At 38.0% G+C, this 15,835-nt stretch overlaps 1 pseudogene; it reads left to right on the forward strand.

Moving 5' to 3' along the window:
- Positions 1–3,960: 3,960 nt before the first annotated feature.
- Positions 3,961–12,632, forward strand: LOC126489615 (ferritin heavy chain-like; annotated as a pseudogene).
- The last annotated feature ends 3,203 nt before the right edge of the window (positions 12,633–15,835 follow it).

Genomic DNA, 15,835 nt, shown 5'->3' on the forward strand with positions numbered 1-15,835 from the left:
TGGTTTTATCCTATGACGCTGAAGCTATCTAGTCTCTGCTTCCTAGCCACTCAAGAAGTATTGGGTATGGGTTCCATCTTTTGTAGTGAGCCTTAAATGAGCTATTGCTTGATTACTCCTCTAAGATTTGTACAACCATTACCCTAGCATATCTTGCAGGCTGGTCACCAATGTATATCACCTGATTTGTGGATGGCTTGGTGTTTACGTGCAGGCACTATGGAAATCAGTGTGTCAGTTTCTCAAGAAGATATGAATCAATCTACTTCAAGATTCACCTGTAACTCTTAGGCATTTACACATAGAATGCTTCAGCCTACCACAGAGACACTTGCTCAACCATTTTCATTGCTGATCTAGTCATAATAGCCAGTTATTGGAAACAACTTAGTTGTCCCTAAACAGGAGAGTGAATAAATACATTCTTTTAAATATTTATTTTAAATATGTGTGTTGTTACATACACAAGAGTGTATTTGCCTTCAGATGTAAGAAAGTATGTTGGAGCTCCTGGATCTGGAGTTACATGCCATTGATACCTGTTTCCTGACATGGGTCCTAGGAACTAAACTCTATTTGCTAGAGCAGTATGTGCTCTTAACCTCTTTTTTTAATATAATTTTTTTTATTGAAAAAAAAAAGATTTCCGCCTCCTCCCCGTCTCCCTTTTCCCTCCGCCTCCCTCCCCCCTCCCCCTCCCCCCCCCTCCTCTCCCCCTCCCTCTCCAGTCTGAGGGGCAGTCAGGGTTCCCTGCCCTGTGGAAAGTCCAAAGTCCTCCCCGCTCCATCTTGGTCTAGGAAGGTGGACATCCAAACTGGCTAGGCTCCCACAAAGCCAGAACATGAAGTAGGATCAAAACCCAGTGGCATTGTCCTTGGCTTCTCAGCAGCCCTCATTGTCCGCCATATTCAGAGAGTCCGGTTTTATCCCATGGTTTTTCAGTCGTATTCCAGCTGGCCTTGGTGAGCTCACAATAGATCAGCCCCACTGTCTCCGTGGGTGGGTGCACCCCTCGTGGTCCTGACTTCTTTGATCATATTTTCCCTCCTTCTGCTCCTCCTTGGGACATTGGGAGCTCAGTCCAGTGCTCCAGTGTGGGTCTCTGTCTCTATCTCCATCCATCTCCAGATGAAGGTTCTATGGTGATATGCAAGATATTCATCAGTATGGCTATAGGATAGGGTCATTTCAGGTTCTCTGTCCTCAGCTGCCCCAGGAACTAACTGGGGACATCGCCCTGGGCACCTGGGAGCACCAAATCTCTTCCCAACCCTAAGATGGCTCCCTTAATTAAGAACCAAGGAAGTGAAAGATCTATTTGACAAGAACTTTAAGGCATTAAAGAAAGAAATTGAAGAGGATACCAGAAAATGGAAGGATCTTCCTTGCTCTTGGATTGGGAGGATCAACATAGTAAAAATGGCAATTCTACCAAAGGCAATTTATAGATTCAATGCAATCCCCATCAAGGTCCCATCAAAATTCTTCACAGATCTTGAGAGGACAATAATCAACTTTATATGGAAAAACAAAAAACCCAGGATTGCCAAAACAATCTTATACAATAAAGGAACTTCGGGAGGCATTACCATCCCTGACTTCAAACTCTATTACAGAGCTTCAGTATTGAAAACAGCTTGGTATTTGCATAAAAACAGAGAAGTTGACCAATGGAATCATATAGAAGATCCAGATTTTAACCCACAAACCTATGAACACCTCATTTTCGATAAAGGAGCTAAAAGTATCCAATGGAAGAAAGAAAGCATCTTCAACAAATGGTGCTGGCACAACTGGATGTCAACCTGTAGAAGAATGAAAATAGACCCATATCTATCACCATGCACAAAACTCAAGTCCAAATGGATCGAAGACCTCAATATCAGTCTGAACACACTGAACCTGATAGAAGAGAAAGTGGGAAGTACCCTACAACAGATGGGCACAGGCGATCGCTTCCTATGTATAACCCCAGCAGCACAGACATTAAGGGCAACATTGAATAAATGGGACCTACTAAAACTGAGAAGCTTCTGCAAAGCAAAGGACACTGTCACTAAGACAAAAAGGCAACCCACTGACTGGGAGAAGATCTTCACCACCCCCGCAACAGACAAAGGTCTGATCTCCAAAATATATAAAGAACTCAAGAAACTAGACGTTAAAATGCTAATTAACCCAATTAAAAAATGGGGCACTGACCTGAACAGAGAATTCTCAACAGATGAAATACAAATGGCTAAAAGACACTTAAGGATATGCTCAACCTCCTTAGCGATCAGGGAAATGCAAATCAAAACAACTTTGAGATATCATCTTACACCTGTCAGAATGGCTAAAATCAAAAACACCAATGATATCCTTTGCTGGAGAGGTTGTGGAGAAAGGGGTACACTCATCCATTGCTGGTGGGAATGCAAACTTGTGCAACCACTTTGGAAAGCAGTGTGGCGGTTTCTCAGGAAATTCAGGATCAACCTACCCCTGGACCCAGCAATGCCACTCTTGGAAATATACCCAAGAGAGGCCCGATCATATGACAGGGGCATTTGTTCAACTATGTTCATAGCAGCATTATTTGTAATAGCCAGAACCTGGAAACAACCTAGATGTCCTTCAATGGAAGAATGGATGAAGAAAGTGTGGAATATATACACATTAGAATACTACTCAGCAGTAAAAAACAATGACTTCTCGAATTTTGCATGCAAATGGATGGAAATAGAACACACTATCCTGAGTGAGGTAACCCAGACCCAAAAAGATGAACATGGGATGTACTCACTCATAATTGGTTTCTAGAGATAAATAAAGGTCAGTGAGTCTATAATTTGATCTCCTTAAGAAGCTAAATAAGAAGGTGATCCCAAAGAAAAACATATAGCTATCCTCCTGATTATGGGAAGTAGACAAGATTGCCGGGCAAAAAATGGGATCTTGGGGGAGAGGGGAGGAGGGAGGTAAGGGGAGATGGGGAGAGAAAAGTGAGAAGGGGAGGTTGGGGGGAACTTGGGAAACGGGATGTTTGGGATAAAGGAAGGTCGGATAGGGGAGCAGGGAAGCACACATCTTAACCTCTTAATAATCTCTTCAACACCGTGCTTCCACTATTAGTAGCAGTATTAGCAACAACTGCATAATTCATTAGCATGGGATAGATATATCAATAAGGATTTTAGAAACTTAACTGCAAGAGTCCCAGATATGCAATCAAAAGAGTTGATTAAATGTTAGTGTGTCCTCAACATTTCCATTATCTTGCCTCCAATATGAATAGTGAGAATAGTGGTACAGATTGCTGATTTATTTATACATGCATGCTTATGCCTGCATTTTTTCAGGATTATATTATTCAAATAAAATCTTAGGTAGAACTCCAACATTTAGAACAGAACAGCAACAAAAAGTGTTCTGAATCTATCTCTATTTTACAAAATCTATTTCAACCACTTGTTGGCTCTTAGTTTCATTGAAACCCAGTCTAAAATACACTGTCAGGATTTCAGTCCCTTTATTATTCTGATCTTCATGATCCTTTGACTTTGCAATTAGAGTCAACAGATCCAAATCACACAATTAAACTAAACCTTATCTTTATTCACCAGGATGAGAGAAGCTATTGACTTACATAGTGGTGCCCTGCTCAGGGAAGATTTGCCTATATACTATTTATTATCTGCCACAATAAACACTCAATGTCGGAAATAGTGAGTTGTAGCAGAACTGTTTAAAAATGAGCAGATTTCTATGTTTAATCAATCACACACTGGGCTAAAAATGATTTTTTCCCATTAAGAAGGGACATCAAGAAATAAAGTCTATCAGGGAGAAAGGCAGCTAGAAAAGTTACTAAATTACTGGTGTATTTGCATGTGTATAATATGTGATAGTATAGATGCTTGAAGTTTTATTGCAATGAGTTTGCAGGGATCGCATTACTTGTAAGTGGTAGCACTAGGCATGAGTTATGCTGGTCTTCCCAAGTAAGTGGCAATAAAATCTTTATAGCACCCCATACCATCGTCACATATTTTATTTAAACCACTTATTTCTTTTGGATTTTGTGTCTTTAATCTATCTCCATTTTTTCTCTTCTCATTTACATTATCCAGTATAGAAATATGGCTCATTTGCAGTGGGCGAGGCCAAGCATATTTGAAACAGACAGGACAGAATCAAATTATGTTCCAGTTAGAAATTTATGTTTTGTTGTAGAAAGCTGACAGTATATCTCCTGGTCATTGTGGTCAAATATAGATTTAAAAGAATACATTATAAACCATAATTTATAAGGATGAATGGAAAAAACATCTGAAACACAAATAGGAAAAAAGATATTCAGTTTTGTTGCTTCTTTCCACTATCTCTGCTCACTTGATGTGGACTTGTAGTTGTCCTAGTGAGCATGTTCAGCCCTCTAGTAATAATGTGTCTTTATCTCAATATTTGATTAATGTTAAGGTGTAACACTCACTAGACCAGTATTTTCTTTGCTGTCTCATTGATGCATATTAGTCCTATAATGTATAATTGGCAACTGCACTAGCTAGTCTTATGTCAACTTGACACAAGCTAGAGTTATTTGAACTGATAAAATGCCTCCATAAGATCCAACAGTAAAGTTCTTAATTAAGGAAATTAATTTTCTTAATTAGTGATTGATGGGAAGAGCCCCGCCCATTGTGGATGTTCAATTCCTGGACCAGGGGTCCTGGGTTCTATAAGAAAGCAGGCTGAGCAAGCCATGGGCAACAAGCTGGCGAGCAACACTCCTCCATGGCCTCTGCATCAGCTTCTGCCTCCAGGTTCTTAGACTGCTTGTAATCCTGTCTTTACTTCCTTTGATAATGATCAACAATATGAAAGTGTAATACAAATAAACCCTCTCTTCCCCACTTTGCCATTTGGTCACAGTGTTTTGTCACAGCAATAGAAACCCCAACTAAAAGAGGTACATACTAGATTTAAGGAGTCCTTGAATAAAACATTGAATGGGTCCATTCAATCCTTATCTTTAGAGAAGTCATATTTTATGCTCCATTGCAGAGAGGGGGAAAGTTTTGTTCAACATTTGCTTGAATTCTTTTTTTTTCCTGTTCACTTTCCCTTCTTATATTTTATTTTATTTTTTATTGAGAAAAGTAAAAAAAAAAGTTTCCGCCTCCTCCCAGCCTCCCATTTCCCTCCCCCTCCTCCCACCCTTCTCCCCCTCCCCCCACTCCTTTACCCCTCTCCCCACTCCTCTCCCCCTCCCTCTCCAATCCAAAACGCAGTCAGGGTTCCCTGCCCTGTGGAAAGTCCAAGGTCCTCCCCCCTCTGTCCATGTCTAGGAAGGTGAACATCCAAACTGGTCAGGCTCCTTTATATCTTCATATCTGTTAATCTGAAAAATATTGAAGCAAGCTACTTAAAATACATAAGGTATTGATATCCTTGTATTCAAATCAAAGTACAAAGAAATAGAGAGATGGTTTAGTTGTTAACAGTACTTGCTGAACAATCATCTTGACGGGTGTTCAGATTTCAGGACCCACATAACAAGCCTAGCATACAACTCATGCATATAACCCCAAGTACAAGTAGAGTAGAGACAGAAGGGTTGTCATAAATCACTGGCTTATAGCCTCATAGAGACAACATGAGCTCTGGTTTCAGAGAGAAACTCTGCCTTAAAACAAATAGGTAGAGAGTGATAGAGGAAGACTCCAAATGGCCTCTCTGGATTCCATGTCTGACTAAGTATCCATACATATACCCTTTAAAATGGATGTGTGCACACATGTGTGCCTACACATACATACACACACAAAATTATAAACACACACACAGAGAGAGAGAGAGAGAGAGAGAGAGAGAGAGAGAGAGAGAGAGAGAGAGACCTTTAAAAAGGAAAGGAAAATGTATTGTACTTGAAGAAGTTGTTATATCTGACAATTAAATACATCTTTTTAGTTTGTTTTTTTTGGGAATGAATTACGGTTTCCATTGTGGAATGCACTTTGCTGAGAATAACAATAGTACCATATAAATTAACTAGTATCACTACAGAAAGACCATCAAGATCAAAGGCAGACCTGTTTTATAGCTCAGTTGGTAGAGTACTTGCCTAGCATGCACGAAACACTGGTTTTCTTCCCTACTACTGCATAAACCTGGCATAGCTGCACATCCTTTGTAGTCCCAGAACTCAAGTGGTTCAGTCAAGATAATCATAAGTTCTAAATCATTCTCGGTCATATAGCTAGAGCCAGGCCAACCTGGGCTCAATAAAATAAGACAAAACAAAAGATTAAAAGAACTAGCCTAAAATCGGGCAAAAATACTAACAAATTCTAACAACAGTACCAACAATAATGAAAATACTTGTATAGAGAGCAGATATTATTTTACTGCTATTAGACCATTGATTTTTGAACATGTATGTGTACTACTCTGTGTGTAACAGCATGTTGAATCAATAGAACCAATGTCCTATATTCTCTTGACCCTTCCTTTTAGTAGGACCAACAATTGTATCAGCTGCTTTACCTGAATTCCTGATGTCAGCACAGCACCTTTAAAGTGCAAATACTTGGGCTACTCTTCTAACGTCACTAAATAGTTTTCACTTTAATTAATTTATTTGGTGATCCAGCAAAAATTATTTAATGATGTGTATTACTAGTTCCTATGATCATATTTGCAAAAAACGATAGGTGTACCTGAATCTATCATAAAGCCTACTGGAAAGCCTTTCATACATCACATATCCAATTTTGAAATGTTATTTTGATTGATTTTTCACATGAAAATGTTTTTTATCAGTCATCTTTCAGCATGTATTAGTATGCACTATGTTATTTTACTTTCATTTCATGAGTACTGATTTGTCTAGCTTATTGTAAAAGCTAAATATATGGGAAATGAAGGATGTGACCATTAGTTTTGCATCAATTTCCTTGAATCACTGTGTTCCCAGGTCAAGCTTTTTATGATTCTTCCTGTAAATATTCAATGAGTTTAACATGTAAATTTGTAAAGCTCACTTCTTCATAATATGGGTGGACTACATCCAATCAGTGAAAAGCTGGGATCAAGCAAAAAGCTGACCTCAAGAAGAAATTATTCCTCCCTAAATGGCCTTCAAACTGGGACCTTATTCATTTGCTGCCTTTGGACTTGACCTGAGTAAAGTATTGGCTCCATCCAGTTCTCGAGCCTGCCAGGAGACGTTCCATTTGTTTTCTTTGTTCACGGGCCTTTCACTCTGCCTAGAAACTAAATGATCAACTCCGTTAAGGTTTGCAGCTTTCTGATTCACCCTACAGATTTGATGACTTGGCAGATTCCACAACTCCACAAGCCAATTCCTTACAATAAATCTTTTACATGCATATGTGACTATGTACATATAACTACATATATAAATGTAGAAGCTTTAAAAAATCTATATAACACATACAAATATACTGTTTGTTCTGTTTTTCTGTAGAACCCAAGGTACCCTTGGGAAAAAATATTGCAAATATCCTTGCATATATTTCATATTAACTTTCTCAAAGGCAAGCCTGTTTACATCTGGCACAAAATGTGAGACTCTAAATGATATTGACACTATTTTCCTGATGTGCCTCCATTAACAGAGATTATTTACATTGTTTCTTACTAAATTAGGATAATGATATTCCCTAAGGAAACATATTGTTTATGTGAACTAAGTGTGCTTCCTGTCACATGCAATGTTTGTGCCACAAATTGAGCCTCCAAATTAGTCATTTTTAGGCAGTAAAATTGTAGGTTAGGAATATTCTTTAAGTCCAGCCACCTTTTCCCATAGTCTTTTCCCATATAGAACTGTTCCAATAGCAGTAACTAATTGTTAGACATTGAACATGACTTCGACTTTTATTAGCAACAAATACTATAATACGTGCATATCTGTGTTGAAGATACAATTTACTGAAGAGAGGAATTTGACTAATACTCTTTATTTTTTTCCCTTTTCATTTTTGCTTTGGTCTGGGTAAAGATCAACTCAGTTTTCATCTGATGTTCTGAATATAAATATAAGTCAATGAAATCTATCAAGGATTCCGTCTATTAATAAATAGTTCCTGCTAAGAAATATTTTAAGAACTTTTCTCAAAACATCATCAGTCTCTAATGTGAGTATTTAAAATATTCTGAGCCTATTTTTTCACCTTCATCTCCACTCAGTGTTCTGCTTCTAAAAGAAGGAACTTTTGCTGGGTCATGATGACTTATTTAAAAATAATTGTACTAAGAAGGTGTTAAACAGGCCAGAAAAGTGATAACATTAGCTCTTCCAGGCTATTGAACATCCCATTTCTACTTTTAATGATTCATATGTTTTCCCAAACCTTTGTACAATTAATATTACTTAATAGGTTTGGAAATGTTCATAAGACATTCACCCAAGGAGATGAAATATTTTTTAATGGCTGCAATATAAAACTCCAGGCAAATGAGGTTCTCAGATAATACTACTCTCTGCACCAAGGTAGTAGACATTTTCAAATTGTGCACATTAAAATTTTGACTGCACATAGCACCTTTAATGTATGCTTCACTGGCTACTGGGGGTTGGGAAAGTCATTACTAATTGAGATGCTTTAATGATCTCAGATCTTTCAGAGTTGGGTGAATCCAAGAGAAATACTGTGAAGTATATATTTGATTTCAGTTATGTATAGTACATGCTGGAATAAACCTTTATGGCAATTATGTCATTGTGAAATTATTAGACCTTGAATTTTATAGAAATTTGACTCTCTTACCAAATACTGTGTCAATGAATTCATGGAAAGAATAATGACATAAAATATCATTACAGAGAAAATACCTCATCACAGTCATTTGCTACAGAAATTACTGAAAGGTATATAATACTAATTGACTTTTACCTCAATCCACAATTGCTTTCATATAATAACTTGAAAAAATAATGAACAGTTTCAAAAATACAGTTGAATTATTTATTGTCATATCTAATTGAAGAATCAGATAGAGTTAGTGCTACTTGGGTAATTTAGCCTTTTGTGAAATAATTTTATAATTTAGATTAATATTTACATATTTAAACAGAAAAACTTGTTGTTATACTTGATAGTACTTTTTTGTGATTAGGCTGATAAGTTTTTAGTTAATGTATTTTAAAAATAAGTTAAATTTATTTTAAAAAATAAGTTAACAACGCAATCTTTGCCAATTTTTTTTCTGAATTTCTGGATAATAAAAATAGCCATTACTTCCAAGAAAATGAAGACATAGATATTAGCTTTATATATCTTATGAAAGTCATTCCATTACTCCTTAATGTATCATGTATTAGTTGGAATTCTAATCACAAACTTTCCCCTGATACAATTTTGTTTGTGGAAGAGATACATAGGGCTGTTTTATGTTCATCATTTAGCTCAGTTGAAGATGAAAAGCTAGGTTAAAGCTTGAACTGTGAGATGTATCATTTTTAGTTCTGTTTTTCATCATTATTATCATCAAGTTTGTAAACTCAAGATTTCCACATATATCTGTTATGCCACATGCAAGCAGGTAACATATTTTCTTGAATCTGTGCTTGTTATAGGTCTTTCATGATCATCACAGACTTAATGCATAATCTTTGGTCTCCATTAATTAACACCTCCAATCTTTTGAAACCTTAGAATCTGGCCTCAGTGGCACACTTCTTTCTCCTTCCCAAACAATTCTTCCAAATAGGGACCAAGTATTCAAATATATGATCCTATGGGTGCCATTATGGTTTAAATCACTACACTGAGAATTCAGAAATGTATGTTTTATGGGAGGATAACCCATCTAGTGGGATGGAGCACTAGGCAGCATTTTCCACTGGGTTGTAAATACAAGAACATAACATTGACAGGCAGATTGTCATCATAATCCTAAGTGAGATATATCATAAAGTAATGGAGAGACCCCAAAAATTAGATGCAGCATTATAGCAAAGAAACTAGAATCATCTATGATCTGAGATTCCCCTAGGCAAGCAAGGTCTGACAATCAAAACCTAGATTTAAGCTTTCTTCTCTAAAAAATGGAGAACAAAAGACAAGGTCTTGTTGACAGAGGTTTCTGTCCCACCTGGTTCTGTAGCCATTCAGTCCCAAATAAACACACAGGTCTTTGTTAATTATAAACTGGTTGGCCCATTAGATCAGGTTTTTTATAACTCGTATGACTCATATTAGCCCATAATTCTTTTCTGTGTTAGCCATTTGACTTAGTATCTTTCATGAGTGAGGCATTCTCATCTTGCTTCCTCTGCAGCTGAGTGACAACTGCAGACTCTTTCCTCTTCCCAGCATTCTCTTGTTCTGGTTGCCCTGCCTCTACTTCCTGCCTTGTCGCCCCCACCTATACTTCCTGTCTGGCTATTGGCTAATTAGCATTTTGTTAAAAATAATACAAGTGACAGGATAAAAGACCATTGTTCCACAGCACTTCCTCCCTTAAAAAAAAACCTCAAGAACTTTGAATCTAATCTCTTTTGTTTAGCTTTCTTCCTAACCATTATCCATAATAACTTGTAACCAACACTCTAAATAAAGAAAAACATCCATAATCCATTTTTTGGCAGAATGTGGATAGTTTTCTAGGCTACTTCCTGCTGACTGAAGGCACTGATAATCTTACAGGGACCTAAGAAAATTTGAATTAAAGTCAAGTAAGTCCCATTCTGTAGCATTCTGTGAGGCTTGATCATCTCAGCTAGCATTCTTGAAACCCATTTGGATGCAGAACTCAGACATTTGGGCCATCTACTCCTATCAGAGATTTCTCAGGTGTTCGTCCTTGATCAAATCTGATTTTTCTTAACCCAGAATAAATCAACAGCCTCTCATTTCCTATAGAAACAAAACCTCTTCTCCAAAGTAGCCTAATATTTTACTTAAATTTTGAAGTCAAGGCAATTTCAATATATATAAATTGGATTAATCCAGCAGCATTCATAATCAACTGTCTTTTAATAGCTGTTGCTCCTTCCTCAGCAGTCAAACAATTCAAAGACAACACAATAATATACAAAGCNCATTTATAATCAAATATATTTTAGTAGCTTTTGCTCCTTCCTCAGTCATCAAACAATTTAAAGACAACACACTACAGTATCCAGACTCTCTGTTTATTTTTCATGTTCACAAGGCTTTATTTTAAACTCTATTTTTTTATTTCTATTTTTAATGTTTGGTTTTTTGAAACTAGGTTTCTCTGTGTATCTTTGGCTGTCCTGAAACTCCCACTGTAGACCAGGTTGTCTTTGAACTCACAGAGATATGCCGATCTCTGCCTCCCAAGTGTTGGTATTAAAGGTGTGTGTCACTACACCCAATTACTCTCTTTCTTTCTGTTTGGGGACAACTGCAGACTGAATCTTTCCTCTTCCCAGAATTCTCCTGTTCTCATCACCCCACCTCTATTTCTTGCCTGGTCACCCTGCCTATCAGTGTTTTTATTAAAAATAACACAAGTGACAGGATAAAAAAACATTGTCCCACAGCAAGGTCTGAGTAAAAGTGGCTCAAACTAGTACGATAGCAATATGGTAATAAAAGCAAGTCAATGCTGTGGAGGGGCTGTAGCTCCCGTGCCAGTAGTTTTAGCAATGGATGGCACATAATGGGATAAAAGCTGAAAGCAGATGACTTCCATATCACCTGTGTTGAATAGTTTTTGACTTGCTATCTTAAATATCATTTATAATTCATAAGATAAGAATTATTATCTATTAAGTGGATAAATCGTTGATATAAATTGATTTTTAAAGTAATTTTTAAAAGAAATAAATTAGGTGACATTTGACATTGGGAAAAACTATCAGTAAAACAGGGGGTCCGAGGTTGGTATCAGTGGTGTCCCATTCTTCTCCTATTCTGTGCTTCTTGAATGTTTGTTTAAAAACTCCTATCGGTAGACGTTCTCGCCGGAGTCGGCGCAGTTTTCTGCTTCAACAGTGCTTGAACGGAACCGTGCACTTGACCCCTTTGACCCCAGCCGGCTGCTCCAAGCCAGAACCCTCTGCAACCTCGTCACTCCACCACTCCAGCGTCGTCAGCCGCTGCTGCCATGACCACTGTGTCTCCCTCGCAAGTGTGCCAGAACTACCACCAGGACTCCTAGGCTGCCATCAACCGCCAGATCAACCGGGAACTGTAGGCCTCCTACATCTACCTGACTATGTCTTGATACTTCTACCGGGATGATGTGGCTCTGAGGAACTTTGCCAAACACTTTCTTCACCAATCTCATGAGTTGAAGGAACACGCTGAGAAACTGATGAAGCTACAGAACGAACGAGGTGGCCCAATCTTCCAGCAGGATATCAAGAAACCAGACCGTGGTGACTGGGAGAACGGGCTGAATGCAATGGAGTGTGCACTGCACCTGGAAAAGAGTGTGAATCAGTCACTACTGCAAGTGCACAAACTGGCTACTGACAAAAATGACCCCCACTTGTGTGACTTCATTGAGACACATTACCTGAATGAGCAGGGGAAATCCATCAAGGAACTGGGTGACCACGTGACCAACTTGCACAAGATGGGAGCCCCTGAAGCTAGCATGGCAGAATATCTGACAAGCACACTCTGGGACACAGTAATGACAGCTAAGCTGACTTCTCTAAAGCCACAAGTGACTTTACTTGTCACTGAGGCAGTGCATGCATGTCGGTCTGTCTTTATCTTTTCTATAAGTCGCACCGAAAACTCCGCTTAAGTTCTTTACTTTGTACCATTTCTTCAAATAAAGAATTTTGGTGCAAAAGGAAAAAAAAAAAAAAAAACTCCTATCGTGCCTTCTAAATAATCAAATATTGAATTCCAAAGAACCTACTAGTGCTTTAAAGGACATAATATGCTGAGTTTCTAGGAAACATAGCATGTGAGGCATGGAGAAATAGTTAGAAGGTTCTTGTCAAATAAGTGTGCAGAGCTGAGTTTGATACACAGAACTCATACTAACAAGCAGGCCATGGTGACGGGTACTTGTAATCCAAGAACTAAGGAAGTAGAAACTGGTGAATTCCTTCAGTTCTAGCTCACTAGCCTAGTGTACTCAGTGAACCCCAGTTTAGTAACAAACTTTCTCACAAAAAGTCCCACAGTGTATGGTTCCTGAGAAAGAACGACAACTAAGTATGTCCTCTGCCCAACACATGGATATGCACATGTGAACATGAACTCACACATATACGCATCCCACACAGAGATGGGGGAGAAAAGGGAAGTGAGAGAGAAAAGGGGAATAGAACTTGCCAAGCATTCTTTACTAGGAATAGCTATTTCAGATAGAATGATGGGGGAAAGGTAAGCATCACAAAAAGGAAGGAGCACACATAAATGCAGAATTATGAAAACAGTCACCATTTGGTATCAGAAGTTATTTAGGGTTCAAAGATTTTATTAGCAACTTCTATGTACAACTCTACGAACAACTACTGGACAATAGCTCCAGAGACAAAAAAGACAAAAGTAATAGTCACTTTTTTCCATTGGTCACAGTTAAGATCATGGACCCTAATTTCTCCTGTACTTGGCATCATTCATGAATACGCTTTGGAGAGAAATTTCTATTTACTCCTGTTTAGTCCATGCCCTAGCAAAACAGGGACTTTTCACTGAAAGAGGCAAACTACTACCAGCTTTTCCAATACAGGGTAAAGTCATAGCTCACATGGGAGATTTTAGAATTATCCACCCACACACATACAAGCATACACCATAATGAAGTTACCAAAATAAAAACAAAAAGACAAAAAACCAACCAAACAAACAAACAGAGAACAGAAGATCATAGTATACTGGTTAGTATCTTATGATACATTTGCAAATGATGCAAGGCCTGGATGTGAGAAAACGAGGCATTGATGCTCACAATAAGCTTCAAAGTTTCTTTTTTTTTTCTATTTTATTCTCCTTTCCTGATTTTATTTTATTTTTTATCTTAATTTCTAAAATACTTTTTTTTTATTTATTAAAGATTTCTGTCTCTTCCACACTGCCGCCTCCCCTTTCCCTCCCCCTCCCCCATTCAAGTTCCCCTCCCTCGTCAGCCCAAAGAGCAATCAGGGTTCCCTGCCCTGTGGGAAGTCCAAGGACCACCCTCCTCCATCCAGGTCTAGTAAGGTGAGCATCGAAACTGCCTAGGCTCCCACAAAGCCAATACGTGCAGTAGGATCAAAAACCCATTGCCATTGTTCTTGAGGTCTCAGTAGCCCTCATTGTCTGCTATGTTCAGTGAGACCGGTTTTAACCCAGGCTTTTTCAGACCCAGGCCAGCTGGCCTTGGTGAGTTCCCGATAGAACATCCCCATTGTCTCAGTGTGTGGGTGCACCCCTCGTGGTCCTGAGTTCCTTGCTCGTGCTCTCTCTCCTTCTGCTCCTGATTTGGACCTTGAGATTCCAGTCCGGTGCTCCAATGTGGGTCTCTGTCTCTGTCTCCTTTCATCGCCTGATGAAGGTTAATATTCAGAAGGATGCCTATATGTTTTTCTTTGGGTTCTCCTTCTTATTTAGCTTCTCTAAGAACCTGGTATTCTTTCTTCTTTTATATTTTCTCGGTGATTCACCCTATCACAGTTCCCTTTATTCATTCATTAGTAAGTCATTAGTAAGTCTTTGAATCTGCATTTACAACTACGTTTAACTTCTGTTTTTCTATTGACTTTCACTGTTATTTCAGGCATCATATATCCTTCATAGATTAGTGGCTGTTTCAGTTCTCACCCTATCATACAGGATGTAAAGATCTATGAATTAATACTTAAAAACACAATTTTAAGAACATTAATTTAAAAATGTGGAAATCACCTTTGTATGGCAATAATGTCTGCATTTATCCACATTCAGGGTTTGCATCTTTAGATTCTAAATGGAAATCTCTTAAGACAACATGAAGCAGTAGAAATAAACTCAGAGGCAAAAAGTTAAAACTAGCTCTTTTTATTTCTTTTGGAAACGTCCTGCTAGGGTGTTTTGTGCTTCTCTCTTTGACCACTAATTTTAAGAAGATATGTAGATTTCCTGGCTTCAGGACACTGTGTTTGTGAGTTATTTTTGCATCCTTGGAGATCTAAGAAAAAAGATGTGAGATCAGACTGTGACAGATATCCCTGTCTATCTCTTTATTGCCTGGAGGGTTTCTTGATTTGTATTATCTCAAGGACTCCTCAGTGTAAAGTGTCACCATGGAAAGGCTGGAAGCAAGCAGTGAGTATTGAACTTTGTTTTATTTGACAGGGTTAGGAAAGTTAGAACTGTGAAATTTTAGCAGTATTGTTTCACTCTTTCTCACTCTACATATGGGTGTGTATATTATTGATTCTGATTTGTTTGAATATTTGCCTTACAATTTATATTGTACTTGTTTAATGCTTACTTTTCCAGGTCCTTCCTTACTTTTTATCAGCATCATTTACACTTTCCTTATTTTTCATACACACACACACACATATATGCACACAGACACAAACACTCTCCCACACATAAACACATACCCATTTTTTAAAACTCACTGTAGACATTTCAGCACTTTCTCTATCTTGGCTATTGTGAAAAATGTTACAATGATCGTAAGAGTACAAATATATTTCAAAATGGTATGAGAAATATTTTTCTCTATCAAAGATAGCTGGCCTGAAACAGATCAAGAGTCTACTCATCTTCCCATGTTGTGTAGCTTCAACGCAAATGTATTAGATCTTTTACTACCTCACCTTGTAATTTAATATATATTGTTTGTAGGTATTTTGTATGCATGTCTGTATTGTAGCACTTGTTTGCCTGGTGCCCACCGAATCCAGAAGATGACATTA

This window comes from Alexandromys fortis, unplaced genomic scaffold (genome assembly GCF_014885135.2).
Source record: "Alexandromys fortis isolate MF-2015 unplaced genomic scaffold, M_Fortis_MF-2015_v1.1 scaffold_224, whole genome shotgun sequence".
In the NCBI taxonomy this organism is placed as follows: domain Eukaryota; kingdom Metazoa; phylum Chordata; class Mammalia; order Rodentia; family Cricetidae; genus Alexandromys; species Alexandromys fortis.